Source organism: Lathyrus oleraceus, chromosome 7, assembly GCF_024323335.1.
Source record: "Lathyrus oleraceus cultivar Zhongwan6 chromosome 7, CAAS_Psat_ZW6_1.0, whole genome shotgun sequence".
Taxonomy (NCBI): Eukaryota; Viridiplantae; Streptophyta; class Magnoliopsida; order Fabales; family Fabaceae; genus Lathyrus; species Lathyrus oleraceus.
Window position 1 is genome coordinate 307,640,606 of NC_066585.1, and position 9,124 is coordinate 307,649,729.

Consider the following 9,124-nt stretch of genomic DNA (forward strand, 5'->3'; position numbering starts at 1 on the left):
TCTTCTTTAGAAGCAATTGCCAGGCTTCACAATCTGGTGAAATCGCATGATGTCTCTTCAGACTCTGATCAATTCCATTCTGGCAAAATGGCCCCTGAGGCGACGAAGACTAAAGCTCTCATGGACAAAGTCCGCGTTCACGCCTTGAATCCTAACCTTCCTTTCGTGCTCATGCATGAACCTGCTGTCGGTCCAGAGATCCTGAGCGCACTTGCCCAACTAAAGCATCTCCAACTCTTTGATTATGCCAAACGTGCAATGGCGGCTCTAGAACAAATCTTGGTGCCTATGTTGCACCATATTGACAATGTTCGGGACATTGACCGTCAGATTGCTACTACTGAGGCCTCAGTGAAGGAGAAATGGGAGTTGGTAACGCATGCCGACGCGGAGGTTACCAATATGTTGGGGGCTATGGAGGAGCAGCAGAAGGAGTTGACTTCCAAACAAGCAAGGGACACTGAACTACGTCAACAAATCGATGCCCTTCGGCGTCAAATTGCCACTTTGGATTGTGAGTTGGAATCAATTGTTAAGGAGGAGTCACGTTTTGTCGACGAAGTGCTAAAACCTGCTCAGACCATTGTGGAACAAACTATCAGTGATGCCTTAGCGGTCAGTGAAGAACTCAAGGCCGTCGAAGGAAAGCTTGAAGAGCTCAAAGCCCATGCCGACACCTTGGAGCCTGCGTCTTTGCACTATACTTTTGAACTTAAATCCTTCCAATCCAAGTTCTGCCAGATTTGACCGATTTTATTGATTGTACAAGTTTTTTGTAATGTTTAAACAATGGCTTCTTGCCACATTAATGTTATCTTTCTTACCTTTAGCACTGTATATTTATTTTCTGTGCCTTTGCAGCTGGTTTCTAACATATTTATCTCCAACTTTATTCTTTCGACATTTATTTTAGTCTGCCAAAATTTTGACCTCTTGAAGGAGAGGCCTATATTTTTTCAAGTACTTTCCGTTTACTCTTAAAATCCGCCTGTCTGGTGCCAACTCTTCGACCTCGTAGGCGTTGTTAGAAAAGGCCTGCAAAACCTTAAACGGTCCTTCCCAGTTTGGGGACCACTTACCAAAACTCTATCATTTCTGTCCATAGGTGTAGCGGTGTATTCGTCACTTTATGATTTATTGATTAAACCAAAACCAAAGCATACAAAGAATCGAGTCGCCACCGCACTTTTATTTATACAAAGGAATGGCTAAAAAGCGAACAAAAGCCTAAGAAGTTTTACACATAGAAAACTAATGAAAAGGTCAGAGATCTGGGTAAGGGGTTAATTACGCAATGGGAAGGTGTTAGGCACCCAAAACGTCCTAGGTACTCCTAGGGAGCCCTTTTCACACTTGTTGTACGAAATGCTATTTGTTTATGAAATATTATTGTGCAAACATGGATTGAAGGGATGAGAAAAGAATATACAAGTTATTATTTTTGTGTTTGAACGGATGAACCCGTTGCCTACGTACCTTTCCATGGAAGGTAAGGATCAAAACGCCGTAGTTCGGCTAAAAGATTTCCAAAATATGAGTGGATTCATTTTAAAACACAAGCCCTAAGGTCTTTCGTTATCCACGGGAGAAAACTCAACCTTATACAAACAACAAGTCCACCATGTGAGAAAAGCTTCAACTTGCTAGTGAGGGGTTAACCCTATAATAAGCAAGGAAGTCTTACAATTCAATCACTAAGGACAAAAGGTGAGATTAACATCAACTGACTAGGATAAATCAAACCTATGGCTAATGTATGAAAACTTATCAAGAATGGACAAATCCACAAAACAATTGAATGAGTGAAATTAACCAATTAGGATTATTCACAAAAATATGGTCAAAGTATGATTAGAATTCAATTCAAAAGAAGTATTATTAAAATGAAGTTTGAAAATCAAAGGCTTAAGGCCTAGGTTTCTAATTTTGAAATCATGTCAAAATGTTTGCACAAAGTTTTCTGGTTTGGATTAACATGCAAAGATGGAGGTTTAAAGAAACAAAAGGTGGGAGGGTGAGGGAGTGTAAAACTTCTTAGATGTTCACCTCTTGAGATCATATGTAGATGATCCAAGTGATTCCTTTGGAATAGGCAATGAGCAATAAGCATATAAACAAAGCAAATGGATACCGGATGCCAATCAATGGACTTACACCAATCTCACAAACAAAAATGGATACCGGATACCAATCAATGGATTTACACCAATCTCCTGAAGCAAAACATGGATATCAGATGCCAATCAATGGACTTACACCAATCTCCTAAAACAAAAACAAACATGGATACCAGATGCCAATATATGGACTTATACCAATCTCCCAAAACAAAACATGGATATCAGATGCCAATCAATGGACTTATACCAATCTCCTAAGGCAGAACAAAACATGGATATCAGATGCCAATATATGGACTTATACCAATCTCCACAAATATGATCATAGGCAACAACTGCCAATAAATGGACTTACAATTGACTCCTCACATACAACAAACAAAACAAATGCAATAAGCAAGAGGAAACAAGTTGCTAATAAATGGTCTTACACTCGACTCCAAGGAAATAGGATGCCAATAAATGGTCTTAGTCCCAACTCCTTCCAAATCATAGAAAACAATGGCCAATAAATGGACTTACAATTGAATCCTCAATGGACAAACCAAAGGTGTCACAAAGATATGAACAATGATCATGCAATGATGTACAATTAATGATGATAAATGCACAAAGGCACACATAAGCAAATATGCACAGATGAATCAAGCAATCAGATAAACAAGTCAATTAGCACACACTATACACAAGCAATTAGGCTCAAGCAAGGTTAGACTTTACAGTCAACTGGAATGGGGTGATTTGTGCTCTTAACCCTAACATTGAGAGTTAGGGTGAAGCAGATGAATTGGAGATGAGGGGTGTGCCTCATAGCTCTTATCCCTGGCCTGGGAGAGCTTTAAACAATAGAATGTGTGGGAGTTCAGAAAGTTGGAACTCTTCTCCACAAATAGACTTGACTCTATAAGATCTTGGGTTAGTATCCACAATGCATCAACACATTGTGTGAGCAAGGTGAATGACACACTGAATAGCAGGAGATGGATTACACATCTCTTTTATCTGCCAATTGCCTCATAAGAGGACTTTTCCTGCTTGGCACAAAAGATAAACAAACACAAGCATTGCCTCTTAAGGAGGACTTCAGACAGGTGCCTGCCCACATAACAGGACAGGTCTTCCAGACTACATGAAGAAGAGAGGTTATACCTAAGTGGTTAAGCAACCAAGCAAAAGCAAGTTCAAAATGAACTTAAAGCAACTTATGTACCCGTGGAAACATCAAACAAATCAGTACAAAGTTCAGACAATCAAACAACAGTCAATAAGCAACCAACAATCCCAATGTACAAAATGTGTAAGCCAAAGGTCAAACTCAAATGAGTCAACATCAACCTACAAAACACACGAAGATTAGTAATCAAAGGCAAACATCAATGCTCAAGTGATGGAGCATCATCAACTATGGCACTTGGATGTTCAACCTGAAATCAAAGCTCAAATATGAGAGGCAAACCACTAGGTCAAAGCCTAGGGTCAAAGATGGAGAAAAAATTCAAAACAGAAGCTGAAAATTAATATGAATCAACTTCAAACACATCTTGAAACATTCCAAAAGGTCTCATATCAATATCATTAACCAAGAGCATTTCATGATCAATTGAAGATCAAGGCAATTTTAAAGCTCAAATGTGACCAACCAGAATGAAAAATCTCAATTAAATCAGAAATGATTCAAATAATTCCAACAAAATTCATGCACATTCAGAACATTCATAAAATGTATCACACAAAAAATCAGGACAATTGGAGATCATTTAGCATGGCAAACACATCACATAAGTTGAACATCAAAAGGTGTGACACAAATTGTCACACCAACTTAACATGATCATAAAACAGAGATGGTGCATAGGAAAAATACCAAATCAACACCAAAATGTCAAGCAATGAGTCTAGTTTCATCATGCAAATTTTCAGAATCATTGGATCAAAAACCAGCATTTCACAAATGTATAAGCATGACAAGGTCAAATAAGCATATATGTTCAAACATTCTAGCACAAAATATTATCCAGCCAAGCACAATTTGTAAAATCATGATGATAAAAAACTAGAGAGAATCAGGATCATAATGCAAAAAACCTGGTAATTTTTGGATCAATATTCAAATTGATATGAATTTTGCAAGATTGAAAGAAAAATGAAATGAAAATGTGACATTAAATAAGAATTAAAATGAAATGTTTATTTAATTTTGAAAATTTGGCGCCAGCAGCATGAAACGCTGCCGTTTCATTTATGTGCTGGCAGTCAATACGCGGTCAACCATGGGAGAGCCAATCAGAACGCAACATGGCCATGTACATGAGCCAATCACAATGCAACCCTAGGATAAACATGCAGCAACGCTTTTTCGTGGCAAATAGAAATCAAAACCGTGGCCATAGCTGAAACATCATCTTCTTCCTCGCGAAGAAGATGAACAGTAATTGTTCATCACAGCTCAAGAACAAATGTGCCAGAAATCATAATTAAACACATCATCATGTTGCATATCTCATGGAGATCACGAATCAACTAACAACTAAGCATAATTCCACATGTTAAGATTAAATCGAGCAAATCAAGTTTCATGCATGGATCTTTAACATACCATAACTAACTCAATTTGGCACCAAAAATCATGATTCAAAGCTCAACATGATCAGCACATCAAGATCCACAATAATATCACAATAATTTTGAGAAATAAGAGATTCAATTTGTAACCTCTTGAAGAGCAGCAACTGGATTTCGTGTTGTCCAAGCCTTGCAATGCTCAAAAGCTCCTCTATGATGCTTGTGGAGTTGATTGGATGAGAGAAGGAGGTTCAATTGCACACGAATCCACTAGAATTTGAATTTGCCATGGATGCTTTCAAGCTTCAATATGCTTCAATGTGCCACGATTTCCTTTGGTTCCACGTCCAAACTTGCTCAAGAACTCTTCAGAAGTATGAATCAAGCACTGGAAATGGATTAGATGTGAAGAAATTGCAAAAAGTTTTGAGAGAAAAGTTTGAGAGATTTTGATCTAGATCTGAAAAATGAATTGCCAATGAAAAACAGTTAGAGTTTTAGCTTATATAGGTCATGCTAATCCAGTTCTAATCATGTTTACGCCAATGCAAATGGTAATTAACAAGAATGAGGTGTAAGTGCAAATTTTCTTTTCACCCTTATGCATGATATGCATGTGAACAGTGCATGAAATTTCATTTGATTTCACTTAAAATTCTGTTTTGGAGCCAATGGTGGTGGGAAAAAGATCAAATAATGCACCAATTTTAAATTTCAAGTTTTCCCTCCAAAAACCAAATGAATTACCAAATGCTCATGTGATGATAATTTGTGCAATGCAATGCATGATTTGGAAATTATAGGTCAAAAGGAGAAGAATGCAAAAAGAGCCATCCAATTTGGAGCTTTGGTTGAGAAGTTATGGCCATTTGAATCTTCATACACACTTTGCCATGTTTTGATCATATCTTCCTAACCACACATGAGAAATTGATGATCTTGGACTTTTTGGAAATGGGAGAGAAAGATCTACAACTTTCATGTTCAACAAAATTTCATTTGAAGCTTTCTTGATGATGTAATATGAAGTTGAAGTTAGGTTAAAACCTTTCCATTTTTGGCAAATTCAAATTATAGGTCACTTTCTATTTTTGGAAAGTTTTGACCTGACTTTAATTTCTTCAATGTTGATGTTTGAAATGTCAAATGAGACTTGTTTGAACATGAATGAAGTATTTCTAATCACTTCCCACCTCCAAATCCACAGTTGACTTTGCAGGTGACTTTCTAGGCCTTCAGTTGACCTGAAAATGTTCTGATGAAATTCAAGCCTCTACCACTTGGGATTTTACTTCAAAATGATATCATAGCTCATATGAACTCTTGATAATGACTGTGGGGTCCAAATTCTCAAGAATGGCCACCACCTATTGCTCAATGACTGCCTTTGACTGTCTTGACCTGTGATTGCTTCATCTGCAAGACAAAGGTTAGATGACATATTTTTGTACTTTTGGTTAGTGATAAAAAGAAAAGCAAATGATATAAAAATGCAAAACATGCTTGGTGATCAAGAATCACTCTCAAACAGATGACCCACCCACAGGGAAGCAAGCAAGGTGCACAATGATCCTTGAGGCAATGCAATGATATGATATGATGCCATGAGGGATCTTAGGGACAAAATTGGGGTCTTACAGATGCCCCTATTTAAGGTCATTCTAGCCGGAGAAGTGAAGTTTAGAAATCTTCATCTCGACGCGGTAGAATGGGATTAAATAACAGTAATGAGACAAATTTTGGTCCCTAAGAGACCTCATGATGCAAATGTATGTATGCAAAAGAAACAAAACTCTGTGGGGAATATGGGTCCACAAAGAAGGAAGGACGATCCATCGGAGCAATATACTCACCAGGAACAGAGACTCTAACAAGACTCTCATGGGGATAAGAAAAAGGAATGCGTGAGCAGGACACGACTCTGAATTAGGGGAAACAAGAACTAGACACAGCGTGAGCAGGACACAACTGGACTGGAGACCTCACTGGGGAGTAAAGGACTCAAACTGGGGAAGAGAAGAAAATTCCAAAGGGACAAATCCAATGGAAAGACTCGAGCTGACTCAAACTATCCACGAAGGATACTTCGGATAAAAATCCGGATTCGGGCTGGGGAAAGATTCACACAGAATCTCCCTGCCGGGGAAAAATTGCATATACTGGGGAAAACGCCAATACAACAAAAGGGTAAAATCACCACAAGAAACTCCATTGGAGAAGGTCTAACAAAAAGACTCTCCTGGAGAAAAACTGCAAAATGAGGTGTTACCGGTATAAGGGTAACAAGCTCAGGAAGAATGAATATCTAAGACCGGTATAAGGGTGAGAGATATCAATCAACCAAACATCTGAGAAAGACCTGAAAAAGGTACATCAACTCAGGAAAATCTGACTCCACAGGGGACCAAGGTCATAATAGGGAGTAGAAAGGAAGGAACACCAGGGATACCGGTTACTGGGTATATAATAGGTGACCGACCAAAGCGTGAATTGGTATATATGCCAAAACACTCATCATCCGAAAGGAGGGCTTGAAAAAGCAAATCGACTTACAGGATGGACATTCGAATCCGCAACAGGAAAACGAATCTTACTCAGTTGGGGGAACAAACCCAAAGAGCGCATGAGATATAATATCCATTACCGTCAGAACGTGGATAGTATACTCGCATGAGATATATCATCTATTACCGTCAGAACGTAGATAATATACTCGCATGGAAGGAAACACCAGGGATACCGGTTACTGGGTATATAATAGGTGACCTACCGAAAACGTGAATTGGTATATATGCCAAAACACTCATCATCCTGAAAAGGGCAGAACGCAAACTTATCAAAGGATGGATATTCGATTCTATAAAGAATACGAATCTTACTCCACTGGGGAAAATCAACAAAGGATTCCAACCAAAGAGAGAAAGAGATATATCATTCATTACCGTCAAAACGTGAATAATATACTCGAAAAGGAAGAGACACCAGAGATACCGGTTACTGGGTATATAATAGGTGGCCAACCAAAAAGAGAGACAATCGTTACCAACAACAACAGGGTAAACGAAAGATAACTCGCTGGGGATAAATTGCAAGCATCCGACAATTATCCAAGAGAACAACAAATATTCGATTCCACAAAGGAATACGAATCTTACTCGACTGGGGAAACACAACAGGCTTCGACTGAAGAGTGCATGAGATATATTATCCATTACCGTCAGAATATGGATATTATACTCGCATGGAAGATTATCCACAACCGGTTACTGGGTTAATGAAGGATAAATCCACCGAAAAGAAAGGCATCGGGATACCGAACTAGGTATATAAAGATGACCGATCAAAGGGAGCAACAATCATTACCAAGTAAAAGGGTAAACGAAAGAAGACTCACAGGGGATGCATTGATAAATATCAATGATCTGGGGAACAAATCACTGGCAAACGGTGAAAGAACCCACTGAGGATAAAATTGCTAGCATCCGACAATTATCCACAAGACTTGCTGGAGATACAATTGCTAGCAAACGGCAATTACCCAAAAGCAAGGAGGGAATATCAACATCGAATACCGAATGAAGATAAACACGAAGAGTAACCATCATCGGTTAGGATGAACAACAAGGTTAACTCTGCAAAGGGGAGAAATTAGGGTTTACAACTACCGAATACGGGGTAGAAGACCAAAAACTCTGGCTGAGGATAAAATTGCTAGCAAACGGCAACTATCCACAAGAAAGCACAGACTCCGTTGGGGATAAAAACCACAACAACATAGGATTTACAACTACCGAATACTGGGTAGAAGACCACAAAATCCACCATCAGCCAAAATGAACCACAACGGTTATCTCTGCTAGGGGAAAAGAGATAAGACTTACAACTACCGAATACGAGGTAGAAAACCAATCGACTCTTGCTGAGGAGTAAAAGGTATATCACCACAAATTCCGCCAAGAGGAAAAGAAACATAGGACTTATAACTACCGGTATAAGGGTAGAGGCCCAAAAGATTCCGCTGGGGATAAAAAGAAGTGTTGCCGGTTACTGGGCAATTCATTCATTTATTCCGCAGGGAAGCACAAGAAACAGTTGACAAATGCCAATTCAGGATCAAACCAAAAAGGAAAACTGAAACAATACTCGTCCTAATGAGGATATAACTCGATAAGAAAATCCATCCCAATATATGTGTCGGGAGGAAACGGAAAAAACCGTCATCCACGAGGATATATCTCAGTGGGGAATTGCAGAAGGAATGACAGACACTTTCTGCTTAAGGGGCTGACTCTATATTGAGAGATTGGACACCCGACATCTGCTTGGGGAGATCTACTGGAGAGATCTATATCACCGTTAGCAGGCAACAACAAACAAAAAATACATGGAAAAAATGCAACATGAATATCTAAATGTTGAAAATATGCATGAATATGCGTAAT